This window comes from Myotis davidii, unplaced genomic scaffold (genome assembly GCF_000327345.1).
Source record: "Myotis davidii unplaced genomic scaffold, ASM32734v1 scaffold14, whole genome shotgun sequence".
Lineage (NCBI taxonomy): Eukaryota > Metazoa > Chordata > Mammalia > Chiroptera > Vespertilionidae > Myotis > Myotis davidii.
The window spans coordinates 615,677-624,547 of record NW_006287372.1 but is presented as its reverse complement, the minus strand read 5'-3'; the positions used below and the strand labels follow the sequence as shown (position 1 = coordinate 624,547).

At 43.9% G+C, this 8,871-nt stretch overlaps 1 pseudogene; it reads left to right on the top strand.

Moving 5' to 3' along the window:
• Window positions 1-257: 257 nt before the first annotated feature.
• Window positions 258-1,214, top strand: LOC102758734 (annotated as a pseudogene).
• The last annotated feature ends 7,657 nt before the right edge of the window (window positions 1,215-8,871 follow it).

The following is an 8,871-nucleotide window of genomic DNA, read 5'->3' as shown; positions in this document are numbered from 1 at the left end:
AGCACCCAGCATCCCCATGCCTGGATATTGAACCAACGTCCCACACCCCTGTTCTCCCCGCAGCTGTCAGCTTCCTGGAAATGCAAGCGAGTTCATTCATTAAACAAATACTGTGGAACTCCTGCAGTGCAATGAGCTTGGGAAGGGGGATGGAGGTGACTAAAACAAACCTATCCCAAAGAGCTTTACGTTTTTTGAAATAGAAGCTCAAAAACAATTAATTTCATTCGATCATTAAAAGTAAACAACACTCAGTTGTTACGGGATGCTGGGCCGGCCTCAGGCTGTTTGGATAGTTTAACCCAAAAGATGCATATCAGACCAAACCATACAATTTATATCAATAATATGAATGACAAAATTTAAAAAGAAGCATTGAAGAGATCCCTGTATGGCAGTGGTTCTCAACCTTCTGGCCCTTTAAATACAGTTCCTCATGTTGTGACCCAACCATAAAATTATTTTCATTGCTACTTCATCACTGTAATGTTGCTACTGTGATGAATCGTAATGTAAATATCTGATATGCAGGATGGTCTTAAGCGACCCCTGTGAAAGGGTCGTTCGACCGCCAAAGGGGTCGCGACCCACAGGTTGAGAACTGCTGCTGTATGGCCTCAGTTTGGCCATGTTGTAGATATTGTAGCTTTCAAGACCGTGAACATGAGGGCCAAGCCGTTGTTACAGTTAAAGAGCTGGGCTCATCCACAAATGCCCTGTGACAGTTACAGGGGTTTCCAGTTTATGGCAAACTGATGCGAATCCAGTGCGCAAAAACAGAGTCCGGGGGAATAGCTAAAATGCCTGGCACCTTTGCTGACAAAGAAAAGAAGGGAAGAAGAAAGAAAAGAAGAAAGGAAAGAAGAAAGCCAAACCTGGGAACAGACAGCTCTGACTGCTAATAAGAAGCCTGGTCTGGGGCACCACATTCAGTTAACACCCAAGGAAATGCAACGCTAAATCCTCAGGTCCCTGATTACCCTCCAAACTGTTTTATTCCTTAATAATTTACCAGAAGAGACTAATGAGATGATGTTACCTGTGCTGTTTAATCAGTTCCCTGGTTACAAGGAAGGACGCTTGGTACCTGGGAGGCATGGCATTGAACTTGTTGGATTTGAAAATGATGGGCAGGCTGGAGCTGCCAGGGGTGCTTCCCAAGGATTTAAGGTCACACCGTCCCATGCCTGAAGATCACCTATGCCAAGAAATAACATGTGGGACAGTTGGCTTTAAAGGACTTGGTGTTATTTATAGTGTTTGTTTTCATAACAATTGGTCAGGCCCCTTTAATAGTTGGGGCTGGAGGAAACACAAGTAAAATTTTTATGTAGGTTTTTAAAAATTACCTACTAGTGAACTATAAAATGCGAAGGCCTTAATTTTATACAATAAACTTTTATACATAATAAAAAAAAAAAGAAGCGAGACACAAGGATGGGGGGGGGGGGGCAGGAAGACCTTCATCAATGATGTGACCATGAGTGTTCGCTTTCCCAGGAAGTGCTAGTTTACACTGTTGTCTTGACATAGATTTTTAATAGTGTCTCATTTCACTCTTAAAACTTGTCCTGGATCAGATGAAAAGCGATATTCAGAAGGTGCACATGTGGCGTCCAGCCCACTGGCCCTGATCCTGGCCCATCAGGCTGTGCTGGCCAGGGGGAGGGCTGCGGTGGTTGGCCAGCCAGCCCCATCCCTGATTGGGGTGGGAGAGAGTCGATCAGGGGCAGGGCCAGCCAGCTGGGCCCCCTGGTTGAACTCCCGGTTCAGGGGGCAATTTGCATGTTAGTTTTTTATTATATAGGACTAGAAGCCCTGTGCACAAAAATTTGTGCACTCGGGGGGGAAGGGGGATCCCTCAGCCGGGCCTGTGCCCTCTTGCAATCTGGGACCCCTCAGGAGATAACGACCTGCTGGCTTAGGCCTGCTCCCGGGTGGCAGAGGGCAGGCCCAATCCCTAGGTGCAGCCCCTGGTCGGGCCCAGAGCAGGGCCAATCCGGGGGTTGGGACCCTGTCCCCTGTCACGCACACAGCAGGACCCATCAGGGGGGTTGGGGCTCCATATCCTGTCATGCACAGAGCAGGGCCAATCCGGGGGTTGGGACCCTGTCCCCTGTCACGCACACAGCAGGACCCATCAGGGGGGTTGGGGAGCTCCCTGCTATCACACACAGAGTAGGGCTGATAGGGGAGTTGGGGCCCCATCCCCTGTCACACACAGAACAGGGCCAATCAGGGGGTTGGGGCGCCACCACTGTCACACTCAGGGCAGGGCTGATGGGGAGGTTATGGCTCTGCCCCGTCACACACAGAGCAGGGCCCCTTGGGGGGGCAGGGGTTGGGGTGCCGCACCCTGTCACACACAGAGCCGCAGGGCGATCAGGGGGTTTGGGTGCTGCCCCCTGTCACGCTGATCCCAGTGCCGGGAGGCCTCATGGCTCTCCTGATCCCGGTGCTGGGAGGCATATTACCCTTTTAATATATAGGTTAGAGGCCTGGTGCATGGGTGGGGGCTGGCTGGTTTGCCCTGAAGAGTGTCCTGGATCAGGGTAGGGGTCCCCACTGGGGTGCCTGGCCAGTCTGGGTGAGGGGCTGAGGGCTGTTTTCAGGCTGGGGGTGACTGAAGCTCTCAACTGCTCCTTTTTTCCTTTTTTTTTTTTTATTATTCTGGGCCAGCTTTAGCTTGAGACTTGGCTCCAGCTCTTAGGCCTCCGCGGCTGAAAGTAGGTTTCTGGCCTTTGCTTACAATGTTGCAATCCTGCTGGCTGAAGTCCGGCAGGATTTGTTACTATGTTTCTTAAACTGCCGGCTCAGAGGCCTGCAGCCGCAGGCGGGGGACGTTGGTTTCCTCCGTCACTGAGGCAAGCAAGCCTCGTGTTAGGTTCAAGCTGCCTGGCTGCCAGCTGCCATCTTGGCTGACAGTTAATTTGCATATCTCGCTGATTAGCCAATGGGAAGGGTAGCGGTCGTACGCCAATTACCATGTTTCTCTTTTATTAGTGTAGATACATAATGCTATAAAGAAAAATGGGATGACATCAAGTGAAGTCAGAGAAAGGTATTCCAAGCAGAGGTAAGAAAGCAGGAAACGAGTAATGGTCAGAAAATCAACGTGACCAGGTCGTGGCATCCAGAAACTGACAGAGCTGAGGCCAGCAGGTAAGGAAGAACTACATAACCCAGGTGGACCCAATCCATCCAGTACTGGGGAGCCATGGAAGGGCTTCAAGTGGGTGGATGAGGAAGTGAGACGTGACCCTAACTGCACTCTGGAAAATCAGACTGTTGGACACACAAAAGGAGTGAAGTGGTGACTCTGAAACCACATGATGCGGAGCAACCACTAACAGAGTGGTTTGGGAGTCAGAACAATCTGGTTGAATTTACACACTGACTCAAACCCTGATATGGCCACTTCCTGCTCTGTTCCCAGCACAGTCTCTAGGGCCAGGCTACCTGGGTCTGAAACCCAGTTCACTTTCCACCTCTCGACCTTCAGGAAGCTACTTACCTCACTGTGCCTCAGCTGCACTTCCTGTAATAAAGAATAGTACTCCTGCCCTGGCCGCTGTGCTCAGTTGGTTGGGCATTGTCCCAGGCACCAAGGTTGCAGACTCGATCCTCAGTAGGGGGCTTGCAGGAGGCAGGTGATCCAGTTTGTCTCTCATCGCTGTTTCTCTCTCTCTCTCCCTTCCTCTCTCTCTCAAGAAAAATAATAATAATAAAAATTATGATTTTTTAAATTATAAAAAATTTTAAAAAAGAAAACAGTGCTCCTACTTCATGGTGTTTTAATTAAAGTGAAATATGTAAATTCAGATAATTTTCTTAGGATGGTGCCTGCTCACATATATTTTGCTCAAAATTTACTCAGAATGGCATGTTATTTGTTGAAAAAATGTTATAACTATTGTAAGTGAAAAGTCTGGTGATATAATTTATGGAGGATTTAAAACATATCTTATTAGGAAAAAGAAAAGAAACATTAGTGATGGCTCCAATGCCCCAGGGAAGGTCTGCCCTGCCTGTGACGGAGGCTGGCGTAGCAGGGTGCCTGGTGTGGATGTCAGAGGTTTGTTCCATTTATCAGCATGATCTCCTCAAAGGAACGTCTTGAAAAATGACGAGAAGAGGTGCATGTTAGCAGCAGCAGTGACAGGAGACAACAGAATGCACCCACTACACATGCATCGTGACTAGCACATTGTAACACTTCCCAATTTGTTTTAAATTTTGCAAATTTTTAAATACCTGGTATGCTCTCCAGGTTACTTCCTATCTGTTGGTGCATTAAATCACTAAAAAATCCATCTTTATATTTAAAGTAGTTGCTGAAGAAATTATAAATGAAATGCACATGGGCATGGACGTGGACACGGCTGGGGCCTCACACCACACCCAGGGCCAGCTCCATCAGCTGCAGCAGGGCTGGACAGCTCTGGGGCCTGCTGGAGGCCCCGCCGTCCTCATGCCCCTGACACCTGACTCTAAAGGTCAGCCCATCGGTGCAGGGGGTACCCATCTCCCAGAGCAAGCTTCCGTCAGTGAGAGATGGGTGTCAGTGGGTGGAGGGACAGTTCTGAGGGACAATGGTTTCCCAAGCCTCCCCAGTGAGACTGAGCCCCGTCGCCTAGAGAAATAACCCCCCGGGTCATTCTCCACACCACTTCATCCAGGATTTTGGGATCACTTCCAAATATGCTACCAGCGCCAACAGCAAACCCTAAGATTTGCTTTGGGAACGCCTAAGCTGTGGCATGGACCCCATTACACTGAAGTTTTCATCTGAAAAACATTGTAACAAATTCAAATCATTCTTGATAAATTGAGTGGGTAATCCCTTCGGATGGTCTATGTGTCAATAATTCTAATGTTGTAATTTCATGACTTCCTTCTGTCATCACCAGACTCGTGCTGCTAATATGAAGATAATTATATGTAGATCTTAACAGTTCGACCGCTACGCCTGACTGTTCATCATAGTAACACCTCTTCCAGTGTTCTGTGGTAGAAAGGGGGTAATAATGGCACAAACAATCTTCAGATTTCAAAGGAAATGTATCTCAACAAAAACGTATTTAATGTTGGAAATATGGCCTCCTCAAATTTTCAGGGCACCTTACTCCCAATCAATACAGCGCACACAAAATTTGCTCAATATTTATGCAGCAAAATAGATATATCTTGAAAAGTGTTGTTCCCTTCCTTTCCCTGTCAGACTGATGGCTGACATGCGAGTGAATTGTTTATAAAATGGATGCTGTTTCTTCCTTCCAGCTGACAGGCTTCTGTAGTTTGCTGTTTATTAGTTTTGTTTGCTGTGATTTAAAATGCAGAATCTATTTTCCCCTGGTGCTGTTCATTTTTTTCTTAGTGAACGAGAAGATACACAGAATATTCTGATTTACAAGTAACTACTGAGATGTCCTTCAAGCACACTGTGAATGTCCATTAAGCTGTCCCCTCCATGCCTCAGATCTTAAGAATGTAAAAGAATCTAATGTACAAGTTGAGAAGTCCTTTTTTAGCTCTTTGTTTTGGAGTTTAAAACATAGGAATTTATTTCCAGGGTCAGGAAAGTCATGTCATTGAAATCTCTTTAAAGCGAAGTGAGAGCAAGACTAATGGTATATTCAAAGCTATTATTTTTAAAAAGAAGCACATTTTTATCATTCATCTTCTCATCATCCCATCTATCCATTCATCAAACCTCTATTAAATGCCTAATATACCAGGCATGAGCGAGGTGCCAGGAATAGCAGAAATGAATATATCAGCCCTTGATTTAATATGCCCAATCTAGTTAAGTAAACAAACAGGTAAAATATGATTGATTTTAAGGTGACAGGTGCTATAATACAGATATTTTCTAGCAGCTGGGGGTTACGTGGGATCTTGGAAAAGACTCTAATTCTCTCATTGGGGAGGTTTCACTTGAGTCTTGGAGGATAGGTCAGGCAGACTAGAGAGAAGGTGGCATTTCCGGCACATGCAGATTGCAATCACTAGCATACAATTTTTATTTTTGTTTTGTGTTGTTCCGCTCAGATTTTGTTGGAGAACCCAAATGCTTTGTCCTTCACAGTAGAGAAAAGAGTAGAAAGGAAGCCATGCTGGCAAAGAAGACAAAGTCTGTGCCTGGAAGGAGCTTGGATTGTGCACCTTCGGGAGCTGGAGTCTTTCAGTAGAGCTTGTGTTTCAGGACCTGTGTTGTGCTGGGAAGAGTGACTGAGGTCACTGTGGGGGGTGAAGCCTGGGAAGTAGCTGTGAGAAGAACTAACTGCCACCATGGAGAGGGACCTGAGGGCGGTCCCAAGCCATCCACATAGTGACTGGCTCAGAGCCGGCTCTCTGTAATGGTCTCCAGGATAAACAAATCGACAAAAAGAAGGACAATAAGGAAAAAAGAGGTAATAAAGACTTGCAAAGAGGCAGGCAGGACAGCATGAAACAAGACGACATTTAAGAAATATAAAATCAATATGATTTGGGGATAAATTAAATTTGAAGAAAGCAAGTTATGATAGTTTTGAAAGTTTAAAAAATGTTAAAAGAATGAGAAGGATTGGGAGATTGAGAAGACAATTCATGAAGCAGGTCAGTTGCTATTGCTATCAACAGGCAAGTAGCAGAGTTAGGGGTTGATGGCTGTAGTGCATGTTGTGGGGAGTGTTTTGCATAAAGAAAGCTATAACGCAGCCTGGTGTATCACACAGTGAGCTTTAGATACCTCCCGGAGCATTCAGGCAGACTGTCTAGTGGAATAACTGGGGGCAGGTGAGAGATGGTATATAGAGATAGACATACGGGTAGAAACTAGTGTGGACAGGATGCCCAGATGCAGTCATTACTAGTGTTTTGCAGTGTTTGTAGCTAAATGATTTTTGTGGATTTCCCTCCAAGGAAAGGGTACAGAGAACGAGATAATCAAAGCACATGACAAGATATAGACAATAAAAAGGTAGTAAAAGACAATAAAGAATTCGTAAGAGAATCAAAATTGGGAGTTCAAAAAGTTCTACAGAAAATGTTGCCAGAATGTTGACAAATGTCAAAGAGAAAAAGATAAGAAAAATGTAAGGTTTCCAGTTTGTAAATTCATGTAATATTCTATTTGTAGCAATAGATAAATTATGTAAAAATATTCATGCTTTCCATATGAAAACTGAAACTCTGTAAGTCAATAACGTTAACCACAAAGTGATTCCACAGCCACCAGCGCAGCCCTGAGTCTCAGCAGAGTCAAGCTCCGGGACGTTGAGAAAATAATGTAGCGGATCTTGAGTGGAGAAAATGAAAGCAAAGGAGGAACAGGCAATTGGTGGCACGTCCCTTTCCTAATAATCAGAACACGTTCAGTTTGCATTTCTGGTCTTTTTATTTAATGTAAAAATCTCAGAGTTGTCCCGAGCACGTAATGACAAGTCAAGCAAGGCTCTTCTACCCCCTAAGCCAATAACCCCCCAGCAGCCTGGTAAGTAGAAGTAATTTTTGTCAGAATAAAGAACTAGAGATATGATGACAAACAGTCCTCTACTCAGGATATACACATATATTATATGCATAATATGAGGTCATTATAATAATATTAATTAATATTACATACCATATACTAAAAAACATATAATACATTTAGAGTATATACATTAGAATATATTTATATATGTATACTAAAACAGAATTATGTGAGCTGAAAGCTACTTTTATATTTCAGATATATATCATGTTTGGCAGTGTTTCCTTTAAACAAACTACATAAAAAAGAAATATATTTATTTACCCATAGGAAAAAAACATAAAACCTCAGAATATCTGATTGAAATAATTTCTGTTAATAAAACATTTTACTAGTCATAAAATGGGAAATATTTCCTCAAAGAAAAATCTTATCCCCATCTTAACATAAAAATGCTACATACATGTTATATGCAACAACTAGTTTTATTTTATGCTTATAGAAAAAGAAGATTTTCCCATCATATGTTTGTATTCTCACTGCTAATACACCCTAGGTTTCAACCAATATTTTTTTTCAAATATATTTTTATTGACTTGAGAGAGAAAGAAAGGGAGAAGGAATAGGAGAGGGAGAGGGAGAAAGGGATGTGGAGGGGGAGAGGAGGGTAAAGAAATGGAGAAAGAAAGAGAGAGAGAAACATTGATATGAGAGAGAAACATTGATCGTCTGCCTTCCATATGCAATCCTATTGTGGTCTGAGCCCGAAACCTGGTCATGTGCCCTGACCGGGAATCAAACTGGCAACCTTTTGGTGCATGGACAACACCCAACCAACTGAGCCACACTGGCCAGGGCCAATTGGTATATGGTCAGGATAATGATCATACCAACAATATAAAACCAATAACCCCTGGCTTTGGTCACTGTCGGCATCTGATTATTGTTAGATAAGAAAGATAAGGATAACTGTTCATAAAGCCCTTAGCATGGGATTTGCTCTATGCGTAACGTCAAGTCTATGTTATCGCAATTAATAGTTCCCACTGATGTAGCCTTGAGGCAACTGTGGTTAAGTATTGGTTAGAGGTAGGACAGCTACTAAATGGTAGAGCTGGTTTTAGAATGAAGTCTTTTTAAGTTTGTGTTCTTAATCACTGGCATTGACTTGCAACGAGGTAAGTGCTTGAGTCCTAATGAAATAAATGAAAACAAAACCTTTCCTGCCCACACATCCCTCTCCAACTACAGATCCATTTTTCACTTCCTTTCTGAACAAAACTCAGAATTGACAACACTCACTGTCTCGCTCTGCTATGCCCATTCTCCTCTCAACCACACTCCAATCTACTCTTTGCTCTGACTTCTATAGTTATACTCTCAGAGTAATGGCTGTGACATTTTACCATAAA